Below are 12,289 nucleotides of genomic sequence, written 5' to 3' on the forward strand. Positions count from 1 at the left end.
TCTGCTTCAGTGCAGCTGTAGATCAGTTCCTATTTAGCGTTCTAGGTTTTTGTACGACTGTGTTTCACTGTGTGAACGGGAAGCTGTTATGCTGCTGACAGTAATAAACTGTAATATACAATTTGCATTGTAACAATAAACTGTATTATTTTTAGATTTTCTGTCATCATTTCAGTTGAGTTTGTTTGTTTCAGAGTCAGAGAGCGTGTCTCTGTACAGTCAGAGGTTTTTGCACGACGCTTCAATCAGTTTGTATCACTGTGGCTCACGTTTGGTGGAGGAACTAGACTGGTGATTGACTGTAAGTACTTTTGATTCATTATAAACACTTCAACTTTTGGTCTGATTAACATTTTTTAATAATATTCTAAACTCAATGTATTTCTTTAAGGGATAATAAATTGTTTTAATAGTTAATTTAGTTCTAAAAAAGAGGACATCTTTCAAAAATGTATTTGTAAATGCAATTTAAAATGTTATTATTGAAGTTTTACTTTAAGTCTCTGCTGTTATCAAACATTAAACTGTGATTCAGTCATGACATCTGTAAATTATGACTATAAATCTGTTTTCTATGCAGTTCTTCTTTTATTCTATTTATCAAACTTTTTTTGACTTGTTACAGTTTCTGTAGAAAAATTATCTGCAAATAAAAAGAGCTTTTGCCAACTGATTTCATTCAATGACTCTATTTTTGTACAGAAGCAAACTCATAGTTTTATTGTGATAAATTTGTTGAGGAATAAAAACACAGTGAATCATGCTTGACTTCGCTCCAATTTAAAATAAAAATCTTTCGATTTTTTTGCCTTTTAAGGTGATGCTAAATTAGGTTTTGTCCATTGGCATGTTGCTAAATAATGACATACAGCCTGAAGATGTTAAAGAGTTTGTTAAAAGGAACTAAATATCTAACATTTGCTTTGAAGGACGAGGTTTGCTAAACTCAGGAGTTCAAAATTTCTATTTTGACCTGTTATAATAAATACAGTAGCAGTCAAAAGCTTGGACCCACTTGTTCTTGAAAGAACACACATGAACACATAAACTATACACATTTCTATTCAACAGTTTCATAAGATGAACGGATCCTTTTTAGTCAACGTCAGGACATTTCTCAGCAATCATCAGCTTGTTTTACTGTTGTTAACACAAACTCTACCCAGCAACCAAACTGCATAACTAGACACTTAAATGTATCTAGAAAATAACTATTCCTTTGTACAGGAAATTGGAATAACATTGTATTTCTGCATTTTCTAATCAAATGCTTCTTTTTGTGCTGCAGATTGAATAAAATGACACGTTATTTTATTCCAAACTATGAAAACATAAATATGCTTTTTATAAATTATTTATACAATTTAACAATATTATTTGTCTTAAACTGTTTCCTAAAGACTACTGAAAAAAATTGAGAACAAATCTGGTCATTAAGTGTCTATTGTGTTTGTGTGTTTATTAGAATAATACTAATAATGGATTGGATTTATCCACACATTTCCAGATGCTAAAGCACTTACATTGTGTCCATTATTCATTCACTCCTTGTTCATACTGGGTGATGGTAAACTACTGATGTAGCCAAAACTGCCCTAGGGCAGACTGACTGAGAAGTGGCTGCCAATTCGCGGCTACGGTCACTTTGACCATCACCGGGACATTCATGCACATTCACACTGGAGGGTGAAGTATCATACCCAAGGATACAACAATTTACTGGAGGGAGCAGGGATCGAACTGCCGATCCTTCAATCATTGAGCAACTGCTCAACTGCCTGAGCCACTGCCGCCCAAAAATTGGTGTTCAGTGAACTGTGTCAGTGTCTGCAGCATCTTCCAGCTGCAGCAGTCAGTTCAGTTTCTGTTCAGCCAGAATGAGGGAGGTTTTTGTACGACTGTTTTTCACTGTGTGAACACATACTGACTGTTGATGTAGTGAGCACTCTGACAGTAATAAACTGCTGCATCTTCAGCCTGAATTCCACTGATGGTCAGAGTGAAATCTGTTCCAGAGTTTGATCCACTGCCTGTAAAACGAGTTGGAGTCCCTGATGCTCTGCTGCTAATATAATAAATGAGCAGTTTAGGAGTTTCTCCATCTTTCTGTTGATACCAGGCTAAACGATCACTATAAATATTTTGACTGGTTCTACATGAGATGGAGACAGATCCTCCCACAGCAGAGCTCACTGGTCCAGGCTGAGTCACTGTGACCTGTCCTCTGGACTCTGAGGATACAGAGACAGAAACAGAAAGCAGCTTCATGCTTTTGTGGCCTTCATTTCAGAGGGACGGATGTTCATAGAGGAGAGGAGTTGGATTCTCTGGACTTTACCTGTGAAGCAGCAGCAGAGGAGAGTCCAGATGAGGACGCAGATCACAGTCATGTTTTGGATGAGGATGATGAGGAGGATTTGTGTGTCTTCTGCTGTGATGAAGGACAGCTGTCAGTCATCCAGTCTTCAACTCTCAGGACTATAAAGTCTCCCAGAGCACTGGAGCATGGAGCTGCTGATGCAAAGTGTCTCTATGGAAATGCTACCACTGACTCCAACAGGAATCTGGAGAATTGTCAATACAAATTCTCTGCAAGTACAACTTTTTAACAAAATTTTATGTTGCATTGATTTTTTGAATCCTTTCATCTCTTATTTTTTTAATTGGATAAAAATAGAGTTGCTGTGAGCCCCATTTAAACATCACAAACATAAATTTGTTTACTTTCATAAGAGGAAATCTGTTATTTTATAATCATTTTATCATCAATTTTATTCACTTTTTCACATATTTTCCTAATGATCCTGATGACTAAGAAAAAACAGAAGCTGAGGAAGATGTGTCTGAGGAAGAGGCTCAGTATGAACCTGAACAAAACCAGACTTCTGATGAGAAGGACTCATATGTCAGAGATGCTGAAAGAAAAGGGCTGGACATCAAGTCAACATTTATGGTGTTATTTCCACAAAATATCAAGTCAAGTCAAGAAAAAGTGACTCCAGAACTACTAAATGTGCTGTGTTGTATATCCAAAACATCAAGTCAGTTCTCTTCAGATGATCCTTCTTGAGACGACCAAAATATTAGAATTTCTGTCAATATAGGTTGGTTTGTTACAATCTGTCAGTTTCCTTTCGTTTTGTGTATAAATTGGCTTTGGCTCCTAGAAGGCCCCGCCTCTCTCCGTTATTCCTGTTATGTGTACAGCTGCTAGCATTTTAATTCATTTGTTTGTTCTAATAAGCTCACCTGTTTCTGTACTCTGTTTTGGAGTGTAGTTTTCGTTTGGTTCAGCTCATGTTCTTGGTTTGGCTTTGTGAGGAAACTGGATTTTCTAGAAAGGACTGTATTAATAAAAATATTAGGTTGGTTCGTTCCCTTTTCAGTTTCCAGCACACAGAAATGAATGAATGATGACTCAGAGACAAAACTTAGCTTCAGTGAAGATTTACTCCGCACAAAACAGCACAGATTTGTACGCAGGGTTACAGACAGAGGAACAGGATCACAAGGTCTGAACCAGGTCTGAACAAAGACACTCAGAAAAGGGCTTGGTATATATACCTGACATTTACATATTCAAAAGATGGTCTGGTGATCTATGGTGTGAAAAACCCACCCACATGCTGTTGCAGGCTGGATACTTGAAGGTTATAAAGCTTCAAGTGTCAGATCTCTCTGATGTTCCCACAGACATTTGCCAGAGCACAAACAGCAGAACACACAAAAAGTAAAAAGGGAGGATGAGGAGAAACTGTGAGGACAATAGCTTGTTTGTGCTGTCTTAGGATGCAATATAATTTTGAGATGATAATACATGCTCAGTGAATTAAGGTTAAACCATTAGTGTAATAAAAGGTATAGGTAAATGTAATAATAGTAAAAAGGGAGTTTCTAACTATTCTATTTCTAATTATTCCTAACAGGCTTGTTATGTGGAACCTGTGGATAAATTTAAGCATTCACCTCACTACTCTTGGCTCTTCATTCCTGCAATTGGGTCATCCAGATACCCACATAACAAGGTTTGGACCTGTAACCCCACACTTGGGCCTACTATTAATTACTATAAAAATAGAATAAAAAATATATTTGTGTTGGTTAGGTTTATCTAATAAAACTTTATCAGATATAGATATTGTAATTACCCATTTTATTACAATAGGAAATATAATAAATTAAATTAGGTCGTTTTTGTAATTGAAAACAGGTGATGTATTTCAAGATAAAAGGTCCATATTTGATCCACTAACAGTAAAGAAGAGAGCAGCTTTCTAACAAATTACAGGAGTTTTAAAGGTTTAAAGAGAAAGTTTTTGTTTTGATGACATCAAATTACAGATAAAACAATCAGAGAAGTGAGATGAAAACAGTGAAATTAGAGCAGCAGCAAATCAGTGGAGTCCTTGATGGATGTGGAGATGTTTAAGTAAATGTTCTCAACCCTGACAAGAAAAAGAATACAGTCAGTCTGACCTGAAGTTAGACATAAAACTGATCATTTAGTGAATTTATCACATTAAATTTAAATGAATCATTCATCCCAACCTATATTTATAATAAAAAAAGAAACACAGCTTAAATTACATGTGTATGTGTGTGTATGTGTGTGTGTGTGTCTTTAATGAACTGTTTCCTTTTCTCAGTTTCTGAGGGAAGTTTTTGTACGATAGTTTTTCACTGTGTGAACACATACTGACTGTTGATGCTGAAGCCAGTCTGACAGTAAAAAACTCCAGTATCTTCAGCCTGAACTCCACTGATGGTCAGAGTGTAGTCTAATCCAGAGTTTGATCCACTGAAACGATCAGAAACTCCAGACTGACGAGAGTTTGTACAATAAATAAGAAGTTTAGGGGCTTCTGCCCTTCTCTGAAGATACCAGTTAAAGCAGAAGTAAGGGCTTTGACTGGTTTTACATTTGATGGAGACAGTCTGTCCTTGAACTACAGACTGAGCTCCAGACTGAGTCAGCAGTTGTCCTGATGAAGCTGAAAACGATAAAAAGAGAAGAATTATTGAGACAAAAACAGCTCAAAGAAAATTGGAAAAGAAGAAACTCAGTGCTGCTAGTTTCAGTGTTTCTCCATCACAGCAGAACATCATTGTGGAGAACCTGGTTGCTGCTTGAAGCAAAGCTTCCAGAAGACAGTCTCACCCTGAACGAGGAGCTCCAGGGTGAAGAGCAGCAGAGTCAGTGACATCATCATTGTGCTGCGGGCGAGTCAGTGTCTCTGAAAGGTCTGGACGGCCACTGATCAACACTGAGCTTTAACTGCTGGAAGCAGAGAGGCAGCACACATATGCAAACACACTGAATCAGTCAGAAGCTGCAGTTCTCCACATGTCATGAGGATTCCTGCACACTCACATTATTCTATACACACAAACACACACATACACAACCATATATCATTTGTTGTAAATGTTTCCAAATGACTGTAAAGCAAAACTAAATTTGTTTAAATTCCATGGAATGCAGCATGAAACCTATTCAAAAATAAAAGAAACTTCAACAACTAATAATGTCGTTTATTAACATGTGGAGAGAAACATGACAGTTTGCAGAGAACAACAGGACAGTGAAACTCACAAAATAAAACATTTATGTAAAGATATTTTAAAGATTTAAAAATGATGGCACAAAATCAGACTGAACTCTAAAGTTACTTTCATTAAATCAGAGTGACACAGAAGTTTAGAACACATTTCTGTAACTCTCTGAATTATGGAATATGGGGCAAAAATTAGTCCAAATGCTTTTCTTTAATTTTAAAAAGATAATTTAACATCTTTTTAGGGATGAGGTGGTTTTGCTGTCATGTTACAATGCGGCCGGTTAATAAAAAAATTTTTTAAGCAAAAATGCAGACAAAAAATAATTAACGTTTATTTACAACTATTTAACAAAGAAAACTAATTCTTAAAACCAAAGGTGTATTATTTTTAGATTTTTTGCCATTTTTTCCGTTGAGTTTGTTTGTTTCAGAGTCAGAGAGCGTGTCTCTGTACAGTCAGAGGTTTTTGTACGACGCTTCAATCAGTTTGTATCACTGTGGCTCACGTTTGGTGGAGGAACCAGACTGGAGTTTGGAAGTAAGTAAAAGTCTTTGTTACTTTTAGTTTTTTTTTTGTCCTAGTACCTTCTTTGATCTCCTGTCAACTCTAAGAGATTTTAAAAATCTGTTTTTATGTGTTTTTTCAAAACACCCAATTTTCATTTTTACATACAAACTTAATCTGTGTGATACCAAAAATTTAAATAAATGAGTTTACCTTAATCATAAAATAAAATATCTTGTCTACGTTTTGGAATCAAGAAATTAGGAAATAGTTGAGAATGAGTCAGAGAGCGTGTCTCTGTACAGTCAGAGGTTTTTGTACGACGCTTCAATCAGTTTGTATCACTGTGGTGGACTTTTGGTGGAGGAACCAGACTGGATGTTGGAAGTAAGTTTATAAAATTTGACGTTATAGCTTCTTGACATTAAAATTTAAAAATTTGATCAAAGTTGAATTTAAGAGAGAAAGAAGACTCATTTTGAGCCACTATTCATCTTTTTTTAATGTTTATGTTTGTCTTAAAAGTGACATGCTGTGTTAATGGGTAATTGTGTAATATTTAGTCAGTGAGCAGTACTTCAGTTTTGTGACAAAAAAGTTTGTCAGAACTTTTCTTAAGGGTTATTTTATTTCACGTTATCTCATTTTTTTTCTATAAGACATTTCCCTAGGACACAGAAAACTTTCATGATTGTTGTGTTTTTGTCCTAATTTGTACATTTCTTTAATGTATGATGAAGCTTTTTAAAGACATTCCGTCCAAACTTGTTTTCTTCATAAAGATGCATCTGCTATTATTCTAACCCAGTTTGACATTTTTCAGTCGAAACTGAAGTTTGTCTTGTTGCTGATCTGCATGAGAGATTTCTTCAAGGAAGTGAAACAATGTGTGAATCAATGACTGATGGAGCAGAAAAACACCTGAACAGAAACCTTCTTCAAACTGAAACCACTGCATCCAATGAGAGCTTTTTGATTGACAGCTGTGTGGTTCCTGTCCTCTAAGCTGATTGGTGTCTCCTAGGTGATGCCTCGCCCTTGCTGACAGTGCTGTCCCCCTCCACGAAGGAGCTGCAGCAGGGGAAGGCCACACTCATGTGTGTGGCCAACAAGGGCTTCCCCTCAGACTGGACTCTGTCCTGGGAGGTGGTCGGCAGCAGCAGCTGGGAGGAGAGCAGGAGCCCCGGGGTGCTGCAGAAGGACGGCCTCTACAGCTGGAGCAGCACCCTGAGGCTCTCTGCAGACCAGTGGGAGAAGGTGACCTGTCAGGCCAAGAGAGGATCCAAGGATCCAGTCTTAGAGACTTTCAGGAGAGACCAGTGCTCCCAGTCCTGAACTGGAACTATGACTATGAATCTGTTTTCTATGCAGTTCTTGTTTTATTATCTTTCTCAAACTCTGTTTGCATTTCTTTCTTGTGACAGTTTTAATTGAAAAATATTTGTACAAATAAAAAAACTTTTTTTCAACAGATTTCTTTCCATGTCTCGCTATGACAAAAGAAAGTTCTTCTTTATACTGACATGAAATATTTTGTGATGACTAAAATACATAAAAAAATGAATAAATGAAATAAGCATTGAGGTAGTAGTAAAAATAGAAAGATAACCTAATGTAAAAACCATCAAAGATGAAGCAGGTTTTTTATAGGAGTTCAGAGTTTCTACACTGAAAGTCATTTTTTAAATACACTAGCAGATAAAATCCTAAAGCTTGGACACAATTGTCCATGAAACAAACGTACATAGATAATTTTAAGTTGTAAAATAAAAACCAGAAAAAACAAAAACAAATAGTCACACTCAAACCTATAAATCATCACTTGACCCTATAAATTATGCTTCTTGGACTACATGTTGCCAGAGGGCCTAAAGAAAGCATGAACACAGATACCCAGAAAGGTTTCAGTTTAGATTTGAACCAGGACCTCAAAGCTGTGAGGCAAGAGTTCTAACAGCTGCACAACCATGAAAGCCCCTAGGATAACAACTGAATCTAGTTTCTGATTATTGGAGATTATTAAACTGTTCAAAAAATGTTTATTTCTTTTTTTCCTTTTTTCTGTTTTATATTGTGACGGTGTGGCACCGTCAGATGGCGAGGGGGCCCACACTGTTTTTATTTTGTGCATTTGTTTATATTTCATGTATAAAATATCTACCTGTGGTGCCACCTGGAAGATGATGAAGAGCCACACCCAATGGGAGGGGCTCATCATTTAAAAGGGTGCATCACAGGTAGTGAGGAGGAGTGACGGAGGTGCCATGCGCTGTGTGGCCCTGCGTTGAGAAACTGTGGTGTCAACTGGTTCTGAATAAAGAACGACCCTCCTCACCTTGGCTCCTCTGCATTATTTCCTGACGGGACCCCGTCACATTTGGTGTCAGAAGTGGGATCGCAGAGGGGCCACAAAAAGGTGAGGGCGCAGAGGCGGGGAAGAAGATCCCACGGCAGCTCAGCGCCTCCATCGAGATGACCATCCTCTAAGGAAGAGGGGGTGGCCTGGCCAGGGGCCCGGAAAGAGACCTACGGCGTCCAACTCGGCGCCCATGACGAGCGGCGGACCTCACGGGCAGCAAGGGCAGACCGCCGGAGCACGGAGATGGCCGGAGGCGGGACGGGCACACTGCCCGGTTCCACTCCCGCCGATGCAGGCGTTGTAGACCTGCGCGGAGATGGACAGGGGGCGGACCGACGTCTACCGGACCGTCAGCAGAGTGCTCCGGGAGAGGCGCAACATCTCGCCTGGAACTTGCTGTCAGCGGCTCCGATCGGCTAAGGTGCCATCCGGGAGTAGACCAGCGGGGGCGTGTGGCCAATGGAAGGGCCTTTTGCCGGGGCTGGGAACGACCGGTGCGGGCACCGAGGAGCGGATCGGAGGGGTCGCCGTCATGGAGCAGCCGCAGCCCATGCATCCATCCGAAGCGAGGACGTGGGTGGAGGAGCACGAGTCAGAGGACGGTCCCGCTGATGTCTGGCGGTTGGACTGCAGGGCCTCTACGTTGGACGAGGGGCGCCTGCAGAACTGTCTGGTGGTTCGGCGTGGCGCTTGCGCTGCGGCGGGCTGCTGTTTTTGGATCGCCGCACATCGTCGATCCCTCAGAGGAGGGGGATGATGTGACGGTGTGGCCCCGTCAGATGACAAGGGGGGCCACACTGTGTTTTATTTTTTATGTATTCATGTATTTTATGTTTAAAATCACTACCTGTGGTGCCACCTGCACAATAATTAAGAGCCACGCCCAATGGGAGGGGCTCGCTCTTCAAAAGGGATCATCACAGGAAGTGAAATGGGGAGGAGTGAGACTGAGGTGCAATGCGCTGTGTGGCCCTGCGTGGAGCAATTGTGGAACTTTGTTCTTGAAATAAAGACCGAACCTCCTCTCCTCGGCTCCTCTGCATCCTTTCTCGGCGGGACCCCGTCACAATATACAAAAATGTAGTTTTTATGTTGATGATATGTATTTGAAATAAAAGAGTGATCTGAACAGTAATTCTGAAAAAAAGAAGAAAAATTCACACATGTTTTGTGTGTGTGTGTGTGCGTGTGTATGTGTTTGAGTTCTTTCCCTATGTATTTGTTCCTTTGCATGATCTGCATGGAGTTTCTGACTCGTCTATAGTCCCACCTCTCACCTGTAGCCAGTTTCCTCATCACAGTTCCAAAAGTATAAACCCTCAATCTACAACTCAGTGCCAGATTTTTGTTAATCTTTTCCTGGTTCCTAATGCATGAATGTCTGCCTTCCTGCTCTCAGCCATATTCTTGTCCTCAGTCTCAGTCCTCTGCTCCCAACTTTAGGCTGGACCATTGAGCTTTCTCAATAAATTGTAGACCAACAGTACATTTTGCTATTTTGATCAATACAATATCAACAGAGCATGTGCGTGTGCTTGTGTATTTGTGTGTCTTCATTGAACTGTATCAGTTCAGTTTCTGTTCTCTCTGATTGAAGGAGGTTTTTGTACGACTGTTTTTCACTGTGTGAACGAGTATTTGCTGTTGATGTAGAATTCAGCCAAACAGTAATAAACTGCTGCATCTTCAGCCTGAGGTCAGAGTGAAATCTTGTCCACTAGATGTTCCACTGCCTGTAAAACGAGTTGGAGTTCCTGATTGTCTGCTGCTTATACCATAAATGAGCAGTTTAGGAGTTTCTCCATCTTTCTGTTGGTACCAGGAAAAGACAACTCCATCCACATTCTGACTAGTTCTACATGAGATGGAGACAGATCCTCCCACAGCAGAGCTCACTGCTCCAGGCTGAGTCACTGTGTACTGTCCTCTGGACTCTGAGGATACAGAGACAGAAACAGAAAGCAGCTTCATGCTTTTGTGGCCTTCATTTCAGAGGGACGGATGTTCATAGAGGAGAGGAGTTGGATTCTCTGGACTTTACCTGTGAAGCAGCAGCAGAGGAGAGTCCAGATGAGGACGCAGATCACAGTCATGTTTTGGATGATGATGATGATGAGGAGGATTTGTGTGTCTTCTGCTGTGATGAAGGACAGCTGTCAGTCATCCAGTCTTCAACTCTCAGGACTATAAAGTCTCCCAGAGCACTGGAGCATGGAGCTGCTGATGCAAAGTGTCTCTATGGAAATGCTACCACTGACTCCAACAGGAACATGGATCATCCTCATAGTCATGATTATCAATAATTGAATAATATATTTTTTAATAATTATTGATGTAATTTCTGTCTCCAAATTTATGTAAAAATAAAACTTTTACTACAGTTTCTTGAGCCTCTGTTTCTTGAGCATCACATTTTTAAATAATTATATTTCTTCTGACTACAACGGGAACTCAGATTCTTATAAATATTTATACATAAAATGAAAATGTATCAACTTTTCATTTCAGATTATAGATGAGAAAAAAACTACGTTTTAAAAAAGTGTGACTTTAATGTTTTCTTAAGTCTGAATTAAACTCAACATTTGCAATAATCAAATTTCTGTTAAATTTTTGATAATCTTGTTTTACATCATTTTATTGTGAATCTTAGATTAAAAAGTCAACATCTTTTGTAACATGAATCAGTATCATCCCTTGTGCTATCCTATGATCCTACCCTTACAGTATTCCGACCATGACAAGGGTGGATAAAGGTGAAGAGGTTTACATGGAATCCATGGAAACCAGTGAAGATCACAAATCATTGAAGAAATTGGGTTCAGTTCACTGTCTAGTGGGTCTAGATGACTCCCAATGTTAAATAGCATAAGGGTTAAAGTCAAGTCATGTCAGTTTATCTGTGTTCACTGTAAAAAAGTCTTTGCGATGCAAAAATTAAAAAGAGGACGTTGTAAAAATTACTTAGAAAACTAAAACTTTATTATTGTCAATGTTCACAGGTCACAGATAGTGATTCTGGCATTTATTATTAAGTTGGTTATTTAAACCGTTTTTGAAGAAAGAAAACAATCAAACATTATTTACAGTTTTCTGAAAAACAAACACACTTACAATATCATATTTAAATTCTAAAATTAAGATGTGTCATTTTCAGATATTTTTTGCTGACATTTCAGTTGAGTTTGTTTGTTTCAGAGTCAGAGAGCGTGTCTCTGTACAGTCAGAGGTTTTTGTACGACGCTTCAATCAGTTTGTATCACTGTGGTGGACTTTTGGTGGAGGAACCAGACTGGTGATTGACTGTAAGTACTTTTGATTCATTATTAACACTATAACTTTTGGTCTGATTAATATTAAAACATGTTTTAATAATATTCTAAACTCAATGTATTTCATTAAAGTAAGACAAATTGTTTTAATAGTTAATTTAGTTCTAAAAAAAAAAGGACGTCTTTCAAAAATGTATCTGTAAATGCAATTTTAAAGGGTTATTATTGATGTTTTACTGTAACTTTAAGTTTTATGCTGTTATCAAACATTAAACTGTGATTCAGTCATGACATCTGTAAATTATGAATTTATTTGTATAAAAATGTCAAAGAAACAGCAGGAATGTATTCATAGTTTCAAACATCTGTAACTTCCTCATCTTTCTTAATATTTCTCAGAGAAATTCTGTTCTAAAATGTGAATCAGAAGGTGGCCAACAAGGTCTTCCCCTCAGACTGGACTCTGTCCTGGGAGGTGGTCGGCAGCAGCAGCAGCAGCTGGGAGGAGAGCAGGAGCCCCGGGGTGCTGCAGAAGGACGGCCTCTACAGCTGGAGCAGCACCCTGAGGCTCTCTGCAGACCAGTGGGAGAAGGTG

The 12,289-nt window shown here is 38.9% G+C and overlaps 1 long non-coding RNA gene and 1 pseudogene across 2 annotated transcripts; one reads left to right on the forward strand and one right to left on the reverse strand.

The window, feature by feature from the left end:
• Positions 1-3,430: 3,430 nt before the first annotated feature.
• Positions 3,431-5,288, reverse strand: LOC144995367 (uncharacterized). Its single transcript, XR_013658922.1, has 2 exons — positions 5,159-5,288; positions 3,431-4,991 (listed from the first exon to the last, which is right to left on the reverse strand). It is a non-coding gene; the product is annotated as an uncharacterized LOC144995367 (long non-coding RNA).
• Positions 5,289-5,554: 266 nt separating this feature from the next.
• On the forward strand, positions 5,555-7,534 carry LOC110015874 (Ig kappa-b4 chain C region pseudogene; annotated as a pseudogene). The gene is made up of 3 exons (XR_013659116.1): positions 5,555-5,582; positions 6,346-6,450; positions 7,088-7,534. The product of XR_013659116.1 is annotated as an Ig kappa-b4 chain C region pseudogene (transcript).
• The last annotated feature ends 4,755 nt before the right edge of the window (positions 7,535-12,289 follow it).

The sequence above is a fragment of the Oryzias latipes genome, chromosome 11 (assembly GCF_053564925.1).
Source record: "Oryzias latipes strain Hd-rR chromosome 11, Olatipes_Hd-rR_3.1".
Lineage (NCBI taxonomy): Eukaryota > Metazoa > Chordata > Actinopteri > Beloniformes > Adrianichthyidae > Oryzias > Oryzias latipes.